We start from the raw sequence: 12,866 nt of genomic DNA, 5'->3' as shown, positions 1-12,866 counted from the left end.
AGAATTGGAAATTCATTCCTTCCACTTCTGTCAGTACTGTATTCTTGGACACACCCCTTCTTTTCCTCTGTCTGTCTCCGGCTCACTCAGAGTGTTTCATCAATTTCTGTAAGGCATGATCAGCTGCAATTATCTTGTATCCCCACTCTCAGCCCCTCTGTCTGTCCAATCCCTTGCCTCGCTCCCCTCTCACCCAACCTTCCTCCAAAAGCAGCCAGAATTCCTCAGAGACAACCAATCAATTCCTCCCCTGCACAACTTCCCCTCCCTCTCCCTCTCATTTTCACGTTATCTCTCGCTTCCATTCTCAGTGGCAATTTGTCACTTAGCAACGGAGTCTGCTTTGCTGTTGAGTAGTGAATCATCCCTGGCTGCGCTTCTATAATAACCCCTTCCAAGCAACCCCTCCTGTGAAAGACTTTCATATTATTGCTAAAAGGGTTTTCCTATTCAACAGAAGTCATTGAAATCTTCACGCTTTATTCTTTGTAGTGATGAGTGCAACTAGAAAGTAAGTAACAAACTGACAAATTAGTGAATACTGGCTATATGCCTTTTGGCCATCTTGTGAATTATCTCCTTATGGCATGTTAGCATCTCTAAAAGGTAATCAGAGTGTATCTTAGCATAAAAAAGGAGTTCTTCTAGTCAAAACCACAGTCTAATTTAGAGCATTCTGCTTCTTCTCTTCTTATGATCATGAGGAATCGCTCCCTAAGATGAGCATGGGTGCTGGATATATTCATGAGAATAATAACATACTAACATCCCTCTAATCCCTTCTCAGTTTATTGCCAATGACATTTTAACTATTCCTAATGCGCTCCAGCCATGCTGTGAGGATGTAGGAGTACAGTTATCATCTGTGGTGGGAGAAATTACTTCTCTTTTTTTGGTTTAATTCTGATTATGCTGATCACAGTTTGACATCTCAGGCCCAAGCTACGGATACCTCATGCTAAAACACCACCGCAGGTGTTGGGTTTGATTTCAGCACTAATAGTTTTGTGCGTTTCTGGGGAAAACGATCATTTGCATCATATTTTCAAACATTAGCATATTCCACTGATCCCCTACACTCAATCACTTGCTCATCAGCTTCATTTGCCTCAACCTGCTCCAAAACTTCAATGTTTATTCATCTTCTAGCCTCGCACACCTGTAATCGGATAACGAATCCTTTTGACATTAGCACATTCAAACAGGTGGAAACAAGTGATAAAATGTTAGCTAGACAGAAACAGGACAGAGATTGAGACATACTGTAGTGTTCAGGGTAGAAGAGGAAAATCATAAAACAAATATGAAAAATAATAAAGATAAGCCTCTAATAAATCAGTATGAATGAATTGTAATAAGCAGGTATATATAATGGATGGAAATACACTACTGGGTTTTCCAGTGACACATTGCACATTTTTGACTATGTCCTTCAACTAATTTATTTAAAAAGTATGTAAAATAAAGGAGAACATATTTTGACATCTGTGTGCAAATCTACAATTTGTCCAACAAAACAGCGACAGCATCAAAACTCAGAGGGTGAAACAAATTTGAACACAGCCAGATGTGATCCGGGGCAGGTGCATGTTGTAGCCCCACCCCCCACACTTGTAAAGTTTTTAGTGTTGCAGAAAGATTTATGATAACAAATTCACATTTATGCCAGAAATAGGAATGAGATAAAAAAAAACAGTAAATAGATGTAAACAGTAATGTAAACAAAAAACTATAAAGTTATCAAAAACATTAACTGTAAACAAAAACCTAAGCATATGATGAATGTAAACAAAAAAGTAATAAAAAAGGAAAACTTGAATGTTCTTGAAAACTTGAAAAATAAATGCAAATAAAATACAAATGTAAACATCAAAGGAACATGTAAACAAAAAAATGGTAAATATGCATACAAACTGTAAACAACGCATTCTAAATGTAAACAAAAAGCGTAAATGTAAAAACATAAACAAAAATATGAACAATCAAAAAACGTTAACAAAGATGTTAAGCATACACCGTACACAAAAAGACAAAACAATACAAAGGTGTTTGTCAGGAAGTGGTTGGTTAGGACCCAGATGCAGGAGAGTAGGAGGCAGAAGTTTCAAAAAGGGTGATTCATTCTCAAAAAAAAGCAAACCAAAAGCGCTACTGAGCAGGGTTAAATGAACAAACATGAGAGCAGAGGAAAAAAAAACCAGACCTGAAACACGGAGGGAGGAAACAGTACGGACCAGCACGGAGCAGGGGAAAAACAAGACCAGTTATACCCAGAAGGGTTAACGAGACACAGGTGCAGACAATCAGGGCAGATGGGACACAGGGAAGTCAAGACAAAACTCAAACACAAAGACATGGACGTCAAAATAAAACAGGAACTATCAAAACCATAACATTGTTGTTTTACAAGCACCTCGGTCTGCAACTGGACCCATGGTGAACTGCAACAATCTTTACAGACAGGGGCGGACCAAGATGTACTTCCCAAGGAGGCTGGCAGTTTTTACCCCCCCTGAAAACTGCTGCGGATGTTCTACCAGTCTGTGCTTGTCCGTGCTCTCTTCTACGTAGTGTGCTGGGGAGGGAGCACCAGGAAGAGGGACTCAAAAAGGCTGGACTGACTGATCAGATGGCGCTAGAGTGTGTGGTGGCAGTAGCAGAGAGAAAGACATTGGACAAGTTGCCGGCCATCACTGAGGCCACGTTTACACGTAGCAAAAACGGTGGTGTTTTCATGCGTTTTGGCCGTTCGTTTACACGAAAACAAAGCTCAAAGCCACCAAAAACTATCATTTCTGAAAACTCCGGCCAAAGTGGAGATTTGCAAAAACTCTGTCTTCACGTTTGCTTGTAAACGGAGGGAAACTGACATTTAGGCTTCAGAACGTCACATTATGCAACAGAAAACGTCACCAGCGTCATGTGTGCGACCTGTGTTTACAATTTGTTTGGCCACCGTCAATATTTTCTTGTATTTTACCTGTTTTATATTCTAAAGTCGCACTTAAAAGTAACTCCACTTCTCTGTCACTCCAAACGAAAGACTCTCGTTTCATCTTGGAAGTAACTGGAAGTTACTCGTGTCATTTTTTAATGTTTTTTTCCAGGATTCCGATTGGCTAGCCTGACTTTTTGCTTCTCGCACACTGCCCCCTGTAGGTTTGGCTGCTCATAGCACCTTAACAGCGTATTTATGCGGGTTCGTGTAAATTATGGTATTTATTCAAAACGTAGAGGGGGAAATATCAGTTTTTGTAACTACCCAGCTATGTGTAAATGTGGCCTGAGGTCAGCCACCCTCTGCGTGCCACCATCACATCACAGAGGAGCTCGTTCAGCAGCAGGCTGCTGTCCCTGAGCTGCTCAGTAGAGCAGCAGTCAGTAAATCCCTCCAACCAGCGCTATTAGACTGCTTAACAGCACATTGAGGATGGTTGGAGGGAGCATGGGGGGGCAACCACATCAGCACATGTAGTGCTTGGCATATGTAGGACTGTAAAGACCAACAATCTTAAGACAAGTCAACAAACACAAAAAGATGATTCACAACAGGACCTGATTCAAAATGGATCATCATCAGCTTATCATCAAGATTTACACAAGTCTGTTAATGACATAGTCATTTGTATCAGGGTGTGCTGAAGTAGGAAAACATCTAAAACATGCAAAACAGCGGCCCTCGAGGACCAGGATTGCCCACCCCTGGTGCCTTCATCTCAAACATTAAGCGGGAGCTGCTTCCACGACAGAGAACCTGAAAGCTTTGCCTCCCATTCTACTTTTTGAAACTCTTAGAACCTCAAGTAAACCTGTCGCTGTCTGAGAGCGAAGTAATCTACCCAGATAATATGGAACCATGTGGTGTGGCAAGAGGAGCTAGCCCTCAAGGGTTTTATATGTGAGAAGAAGAATTTTAAATTCTATGCTGGACTTAACCAAAAGCCATTGGAGCAAAGACGAGATTGGTGAACTATGATCTCCTGTACTAAGCCTCATTAAAACTATTGTTAAAGATTTGCAGTCGTCCAATCTTGAAACAACAAATGCATGGGCTTTGCTTTGAGATTTACCTATTTCTCCAAAGTAACAACAGTGGAAAATGGCAGTTATACAAACTTGTTTTATGTGTGATGGATTGACAAAACCTGGTGAAATATAATATGCTCCGACTAAATACAGTAATCTTAATTTTATATGATTGACTTTTGCAGCAGGAAATTAGCAGTGATCCAGGTCTTTATGCCATTAAGACGTGTTTGCAGTCCAGGTCTAATCTGCTTTTGTTGTTAGGTATACTGTAGCTGAGTATCATCAATGGCCAAAGTACAGAACCCTGTGGAACACCTTGACCAACTTTGGTGCTTGATGACGACTTCTTATTCTAATAAAAAAAGGAATCTTTTAATCGTTGCAGAATGTTCTGCTGTTGATCTAACTTTAACTAACCAACGCTTATCAGTAATTAATCCAAAAGTAAGGTTATGTTATGGTATGGGACTCAGTAATTTATACCTATGAGCATTAATACTTAAAAGTGCATTAGATTTTAAAGTAACATATGGTACCTTCTGCTGGTTTTCCTTCAGTACTGATCGGTGCCCTTTACAGAATGTTCAGATCATTTTAAAATTACAAATATTCCCAGCCCGTGTTTTTTGCAAACCTTGCACGGGCCAGGAAGAATAGGACAAAACACCAGGGACATTGTTTTGTATACTCAGTGCCAAAATTGCTTTTCATCATTCTAAAAAAGGAAGCACTTAATTACAAAAGTGTTAAAAGCTTTAACACTACATTTTTCTGATCTGGGGTTGTAATTCTACTGAGACATAAGTAAGATAAAATTGTTTGCTCAGGCCTGTGGTTGTTTACAAGATAAAGAGCTTTAACCTTGCCCACCAACATCAGCATATACAGCCGTTGTTTTCTCATGTGGGTCAATTACAAAGTGAGTCACAGCAGGGACTCTAAACACAGGTTTTAGGGCACTATGAGTAAGGTAGATAGAACAGTTAATTTAATGTAAAATACGCGCTTCTGTAAGGGGTGAGATGTAATGTTCTGTTTATGCTCTCCATACGCAAAGAAACAAACACATTCCTTTGATCAAACGAAAGAAACTAGATGACACATTAAACACATGAATTCACACATATTTAACGTGTTGACATAAACATGACATGAGAAGAGCATCTTGCTCTTTTGGTTTACTCTGTACAGAAGTTCTTTATCTCTCACTTTTGATGACAAAAGGCCAGTCATCCATTTTGCCATCTTCAGTGTTGATCTCCAACTCCTCATTGTCTTAAATGTTTCAATTTCTTCATCAAAGTATCTATGTCAGGGCTATTCAATTGGCGGCCCGCGGGCCACATGCGGCCCGCCAGGAGCTTTTATGTGGCCCCTGGTCATATTTCAAAAAAGGGGGTGTTTGTTGAAAAAAAAAATATATATAAATTATAACTGGCTACTATGGACTAAAATGGTTGCGCTCAATGCTTAATATAATATTAAAATAAGGAAATCTTGGTGGAAAGTGGTGCTTTGTCATTATGGCGTGTTTTATTAAAAGTAGGTCAATATCAATTTCATTAAGTTTGCACAATGCATGGTTTCAAAATGAACTTGCATTTAAAATAATATTTCTTTATCTGAATATTATATTTAACATTCACAATTACTAAATCTGGAGACAATTAATACATAATTCATATATAAACTAGATATATTCAAATGTATAATACAAATGTATTATATTTACATAAGTCATCGTCTTTGAGTGTAAAATACATTTTGAAAACCCCCACATTTTCAAATTGTGCGGCCCTCTCCATACAGTCCTTTTGCAGATGTGGCCCCCGGCCGAATCTAGTTGAATACCCCTGATCTATGTGTACGTACATGTCATACTTCTGACATTTTCCGTGTTTGTCTTAAATAAGATTCAGTTCGCTTTATTATTTCAGTATTACATCCCAATCCAGAGAAGGAATACTTGCTGCTCTTAGACTTCACTATATGCACTCCACTTCTTGTACTTCTAACGCTTCGCTTCATTTTGTTATTCTTAGTCATTTCAATTTCCACCACTTATGGTAAATCCACCCACAAGGTCCTATGAGATTTCTATCAGTACCCTAAGTTTCCGACAATGAAAAAATTCAGAAAAATACACACCATAAAGGACACAGTTGGGTACATTTGGAGCGCGCATTTCAATACATTTTGGATACATTTTAAAAAAGTTCATATTTTGATATATATTGTGACATGTGTTACTCACTGCGGCTTGCACCATGTGAAAGTAGTCGTTTGATTTGATCACGGCATGCCAGTGAAACTCAGGGGGTTAAATTCCTTGGCTTTATTTAATCTAAATCGGGAGACAAAGATAATGGCTAGTATCACTAACAGTCAAACTCACCAGATGTATACCACAGCTTCCTCCGGTTTGTCAGAAGACACACAGACACAGTCCCATTTCCTAGTGGGAGCATGTTTTAGGTGGACACGTTTCTGTCAAGCATCTCTCTGTGGTCAGTCAGATCATCCCACCTCTGACAACAAAAAAGTGTAAGAAAAACTTCTAAACCTTCTTAACGGGAGCAATACAGAACAAAATGTCCGAGTCATTCTGGTGGTATTGTAATTATACAGAAGATCAAGTCACAGAGTGGTTCAGAAGCAACCTCAGTCTTCGAAAATAACATAACAATAGTGTTGCGTTGTTGAACGTTATACCTTCCGCATTTCCTTTGTATTATACGAAAGCATGGTTTGTTGCGGGCAGTACGGTGGCTTGGTGGATAGCACTGTTGCCTCACAGCAAGAAGGTTCCTGGTTCAACTCCCAGAGCAGGAATCTTTCTGTGTGGAGTTTTGCATGTTCTTCCCGTGCTTGCGTGGGTTCCCTCCGGGTACTCCGGTTTCCTCCCACAGGCCAAAAACATGCGTAGTAGGTTAATTGGTGATTCTAAATTGCCCGTAGGTGTAAGTGTGAGTATGTCTGGTTGTTTGTATGTATGTGGCCCTGCGATGGATTGGTGACCTGTCCAGGGTGAACCCCTGCCTCTCACCTGTGATGAGCTGTGATAGGCTCCAGCAGACCCCCGTGACCCTGCAAAGGATAAAGCTGGTATAGATAATGGATGGATGGTCTACTTTCAGGAGAGGAAAACTCCCCAGTACAAAAGAAGAGACATGACTTCATACTCATTAACAGTTTGATCTTTTGGCAGGGGAATAAAACTTCCCTCACTCCATCCACCCAGTAACTTTGTCTTATCTGAGTTGTCGACACAGGGACAGTAACCCAAAGAGGCCCAAACCTCTCTCTCCCTGGATAACTTCCTAGAGCTGATTACCGAAACATTCCCAAGTCAGTAAAAAGATGAGATCTCTGACATATCCTGGGTCTGCCCTGGGATGTTCCATCGGTTACAGATACCTCCATAGGGGACTCCCCCGGGGCGCACTAAGCAAACGCCCAAACCACCTTAGTTCCACTCTGAGTCCATCCTTAATGGCTGTGAGAAAAACGGAAAAAATAAATTCAATTTATTTCCTTCGTCAACCCTGCAGAGGATTGAAGTAGCAGCATTTCAGCCACTTGTATGTCTAATATCTTTCTTTCGATCACCGCCCACAGCTTCAACCATGGATTCGAGTAGGAACATAGATGGACTGTTAAACAGAGAGCCACAGTCTGCTAGAGTCTGCATGACTGTATTCTTCTCTCACTCTTGAACAAGGATTTGAGATGCTTAAGAATAATTGCAATGCAATTATTTTCTAGTACCAACACAGATTCCTTAATAAAAAACATATCAAATCTTGTGATATTAAATGTCAGCGTCTGTTGAATTTCTATTTAAACATCATAGCAACCACGCTCCTTTCTGAAGATAAAATGAAGTGGCTCTCATAAGGATTAATAAACAAGTCTCCCTCTCTTACCAAATGATAAATAGCTGTACTTTTATGCTTCAGGGACATTTTTATAAAACAGTGATAAAAGGTAAGTGGTCTATCTATACACATGTATTAAATACTTCTTTAAAACTGTGTAAGGAAGTCTCAAGTACATTAAGTGCTGCAGCATCCACTAAAACAGCGCAGATTTTAAACTGGTATTCTGTTGCAGTGAAAATCAATAACTTCTTCATACAGCTGAGATAAAGCTTCTTCTATATGAATTTTGTATTTCAATTCATTAATCTCTATCAAAAATCTCATCTTTCTTTGTCAACTCAGCTCCTTGGCTGTTGGGGCAGAGGTCTTGAGGCAAAACAATTCAAGGCAACTGATGTTGTGTTTCCTACTTCCCTTCACTTTTTATTGCGTAATAAGGTGCACACTGTGCTGGTCACACTGTTGAACTTATATCCACTCTTGCAAACAATGTGAGCCCCGGAATCATATTAAATAAATTGGCTCCAGCTCTGTTTCCCCCAGAACAATAGCCAATGTAGAACTAAGCTGTATCTTTACTTCATGGCCAAAAAGTATGGAGTAATTCTCCGATGTGTAATGGTGATGCCGTTTCATGGTTACTTACATACAGCTGAGCCTTCTCTGAGCACTTCTGGGAGGCTCGCTCAGCTATGCTCTTCATTTATGGGCTCCTCCTCCTCACTGTGGAATTGGAAAGGGAATTGTGTATTATGGGGTTTGTTTTGTTTTTTGCCCCCTCTTGTGGGGCGTCAAACAAATGTACCGTGATGACACGGTACAAAAGGTTAATCAGGAAAACAGCTGTACTGTACATAAGTGGTAGGTTTTCAAATACACTGAATTTACTCTTTATCTTTATATTTCCAGTTACACTGACTATCTTAGAATCCATTTTCAACTTCTAAGTGTGCTTCTTTTTTTTCTTTTTTTTTCCTTTTTTTGGGACCTGCAATAATTCTAAAATGACACCATGAAATCTGTATTTCGTTCAGCTGATTCACACTACATAAGTGAAGTCTGTGTTGCACTGCCCTTGTTCTATTGAAGAATTACCTTTATTTAACACTACATTTTAATATTTAGTCAAAAGCAACTGAGCAGACACTTAACCATTAGATTTCAGTTACTACCATGTCACATTCTGAAAAGGGACCAAATTAAGAAAAAAGCGTTATTGGCATACAGTATGTTTTAAGTTGCTATGCTAACGGTAAACTTTTTTTTTTTTGGTCTGCATATATATTAATGGTTAATACTATTTTGGTAAAAACCTAAGGGATATATATATATATATATATATATATATATATATATATATATATATATATATATATATATATATATATATATCTCAGGCCAGCACGGAGGTGCTGATTCATGCTTTTATCTCTAGTCGTTTAGATTATTGTAATGCCCTGCTCTCTGGTCTTCCTAAAAAGAGTATTAATAACCTACAGCTATTACAGAACTCAGCCGCTTTCAGGATTGATTTTAAGGTTCTTTTACTGGTTTTTAAATGTCTTAACGGTCTTGGGCCATCTTATTTATCTGATCTGCTTTTACTGTATCAACCCTCACGGACCCTGAGGTCCTCTGGCACCGGCCTTTTAACCATTCCCCGAACCGCGACCAAAACCCACGGTGAGGCTGCATTCAGCCATTATGGCCCCTCTTTATGGAACAGCCTGCCAGAGAACCTCAGGGCCGCAGAGAATGTTGATATTTTTAAAAGGAGGCTCAAGACACACCTTTTTAGTTTGGCTTTTATCTGATCTCATTTACCTAGTCTTTTTAGCTATGTATTGTGTCTACTTCTTTAGCTCTTTTATTATCTCTAAAACTTTAATCCATTTTAGTGACTTTTTACTTTATGTTATTTATTATTCATCTTAAGTTTTATATAGATTTCTCTAAAATTTTACACTTTTAGGCATTTCTTACTTTCTTTTAATCTTTTAGTTTTTAGCTCCAGTGTTTCCTCAGGGGGGTCGTTCACACTGGGAGGTGTGCCTGCTCCGCCCATGGGGGTGTCGTCATGGGGATCCCTCAGGCCTGGGTGGCTGGGGGGGGGCTCCACCTTCTGTGTGGGGTCTGCCCCGGTCTGTCCGGGTTGGGGGGGTCTCTGTGGCGATGCTCCTGGTGGTCGTGGTCGGTGGAGCTTCTCAGTGTGGACGGCCACCCATAGGTAGTGTTTTCCTCACCTGGATCGTTAGTGCTAAACCATGTCACCAGTCCACTTACTGTGTGTGTGTGTGTGTGTGGGTGTGGGCGTGTGAGTGTGTGCACATGTATATGAGTGTGAGTGAGTGTGTGTGTACGCGTGGGGGGTGGGGAGTGGGGTCGTATGGAATGTTTTAAATTGTGTTTTTTATTGTTATTTTATTCTGCATGTAAAGCACCATGTGTTGCATTTTATATTGTATGATTTGGTGCTATACAAATAAATAAAGTTTAAGTTTATATATATATATATATATATATATATATATATATATATATATATATATATATATATATATATATATATATATATATATATATATATGCATGTTTAATATATAATATACATATCATATATATTTTAATATATGATAATAATAAATAATAATCAATTTTATTTCTAGAGCGCTTTTAAAAGATCTCAAAGATGCTTTTATTTCAATAATATAATATATATATATATATATATATATATATATATATATATATATATATATATATATATATATATATATATATATATATATAATTTTTTTTTTGTGTGCTTCTAAGTGTGCTTATCCCAGGCACCCAGTTTTTTTTTTTCAATTTAAACTTGTATATCCATCTTTTAATTCAGTGCATTGCCCATATGCAAATTCACACCCACAACAACAAAATCCTTTTTTTTTGTATTTTTTATTATTATTTTCACCTGTGTAATGGATTAAGAGGAGTCATCAGATAAAGTGGGAGACTGGTGGGTGACAGCACTTTACTGTGACCGAGGATCAAAGAGTGGGTGTTCAAATCAGCTATTTAGCCTCACGGGGAGGACTTTGTTTATGGGCACCACTTAGACTCAGTTCCCACACAGGTGGCACAAGCATGTCTATACCAAAACACTGACATATCAAGAGCACTTCACCACCTGGGCGATGCAGAAACAGAGTTACAGTCTATGTTAGGTATGTAGACACAGATAAAGCCACAACATTTACAGGAGCATACATACTGTATGTTTTTAGATGTAGGAGCGCATGTATCATGACGGCCACTTGATGCTGGCTCAAAAGCTGGAGACTTGTGTGTTAAAACGTCCAACTTTATTGCCAGGTTGGAAATAATAATTAAAAAGAAATAATAAAAAAAATGTTTCTGACTCTATAAGTAACTTCCACATCAAGAACAATGTTATTTAAGGGGAATGGGTTTCAAATAACTTTTAAGTTTTGATTTGTGCATAATTCAAGTTCAGTCAGAGTGGAGTGGCATACATGCAACAAGTCCATCTGTTTATTTTTATATCGGTCCTTCATTTTACATTTGTCCAATAATCTAGGATGGTGAAAGCCCAGTAACAGAACACAAACAGAACTCTGTGAACCTGTGGGTAACATAACTGAAGCAACTTTGCAACTGTTCTCTAAGATTGAAATTGCACCAGACAGCAAATGTACATGAATGACCAAAACTTCCTTTAAACTGAGGATCTGAGGAAAAACTGCCAGTTGAGGCTATCTGCTGATCTTACTGCACCTGCCAGCTTGCGTTGTTTCATGTGGCATTCTTAGTGCCACAAAATACCTTGCGGGACAGTAAATATAAAAAAAAACACACCTTATTTAGAAAGTTAAAGTTCCATATAATACAAATCATGTAAAGTACCTCTCAATTAAAATATTTTTCAAAGACAGGAAATCATGAAATGTACATTTGATAGTCTCAACATGGGCCATATTTATTGATTTGTTCATTTATATTTCTTCTTCACTTTTTCATTATTTTCTCTCCCAAGCAGCCGCAACCATTGCTCTTCTTTGTTGAACTGACAACTGAATGAACATTTCTGTCTCTTTCAGGATCCCGCAGACACCAGAGATGTCAGTGTCAATGCCCCTCTTATTTCTACATCTCTCTATTCTTCAGTCTTTTCTTTCTTCCTCTCTCTCAGAAAAACTTGAAATGTTTTTATAAATGCTCCTGCTGTCACACATGTATCCTTACTCTCCAAAATTGACTGTAGTTCTTGCCTTGAGTGAGGACATTTACAATGCAGTAATTTCTTTCTTTCTTTTTTTGTTCCTTGCATGCATCACAGTAAACACTGCTTATGACACCACCGATTTCAGTCATCCAAAATGATAGGACTTGCTCAGCCAAAAGAAACACCACATGGAATTGAAGTAGACTCCACTAACCAAAAACCTGCTGGCCAGATTTGTCTGTCAGAATGATTACTACTAATATTGATTAACTTTCTCCACATTTACTCTTCCTCTCAAACTAAACATTCCCAACTGACAAAACCCTCATGTCCCCACTGTGGAAGTTGATTTGCTAACTCTTGTCTCTTTTACTAACAATCTTCAAAATCTTCCCAGTTTGATTCCTATCATTGATGAATTTTCTTTTCCTTTACCTTTTATGATTTCAACAACTAACACTGTGTCATTAACGGAATGTGTGCCATCTGTTGTTTTCTCTACTTAACAACTTACATACTAACCAATGTACTGTTATCCTTCAATTTTTTTATTTTATTTTTTTTTGTCTTTGATTTTTGATTGAATATTATTATTTTGGTTGCCCTTTAAAAGGAACGATTTCCTTAAAATTGCTTTCTTTATTTCTTTATTTGGATGTATTATATCAAATAATAGGGGAAATAGCTACTTAAAAAATCTTTTTATGAAGATTAGCCTATATATTTTT

General features: G+C 38.3%; 1 protein-coding gene across 5 annotated transcripts in view; it reads left to right on the top strand.

Annotated features, from left to right (window-relative positions):
• nrxn2b (neurexin 2b) overlaps positions 1-12,866 on the top strand; it is a 966,013-nt gene that overhangs the window by 397,757 nt on the left and 555,390 nt on the right. The window lies entirely within an intron of this gene.

This window comes from Cololabis saira, chromosome 20 (genome assembly GCF_033807715.1).
Source record: "Cololabis saira isolate AMF1-May2022 chromosome 20, fColSai1.1, whole genome shotgun sequence".
Taxonomy (NCBI): Eukaryota; Metazoa; Chordata; class Actinopteri; order Beloniformes; family Belonidae; genus Cololabis; species Cololabis saira.
Note: the sequence above shows the minus strand (reverse complement) of the source record. Positions and strands in the feature narration are given on the sequence as shown.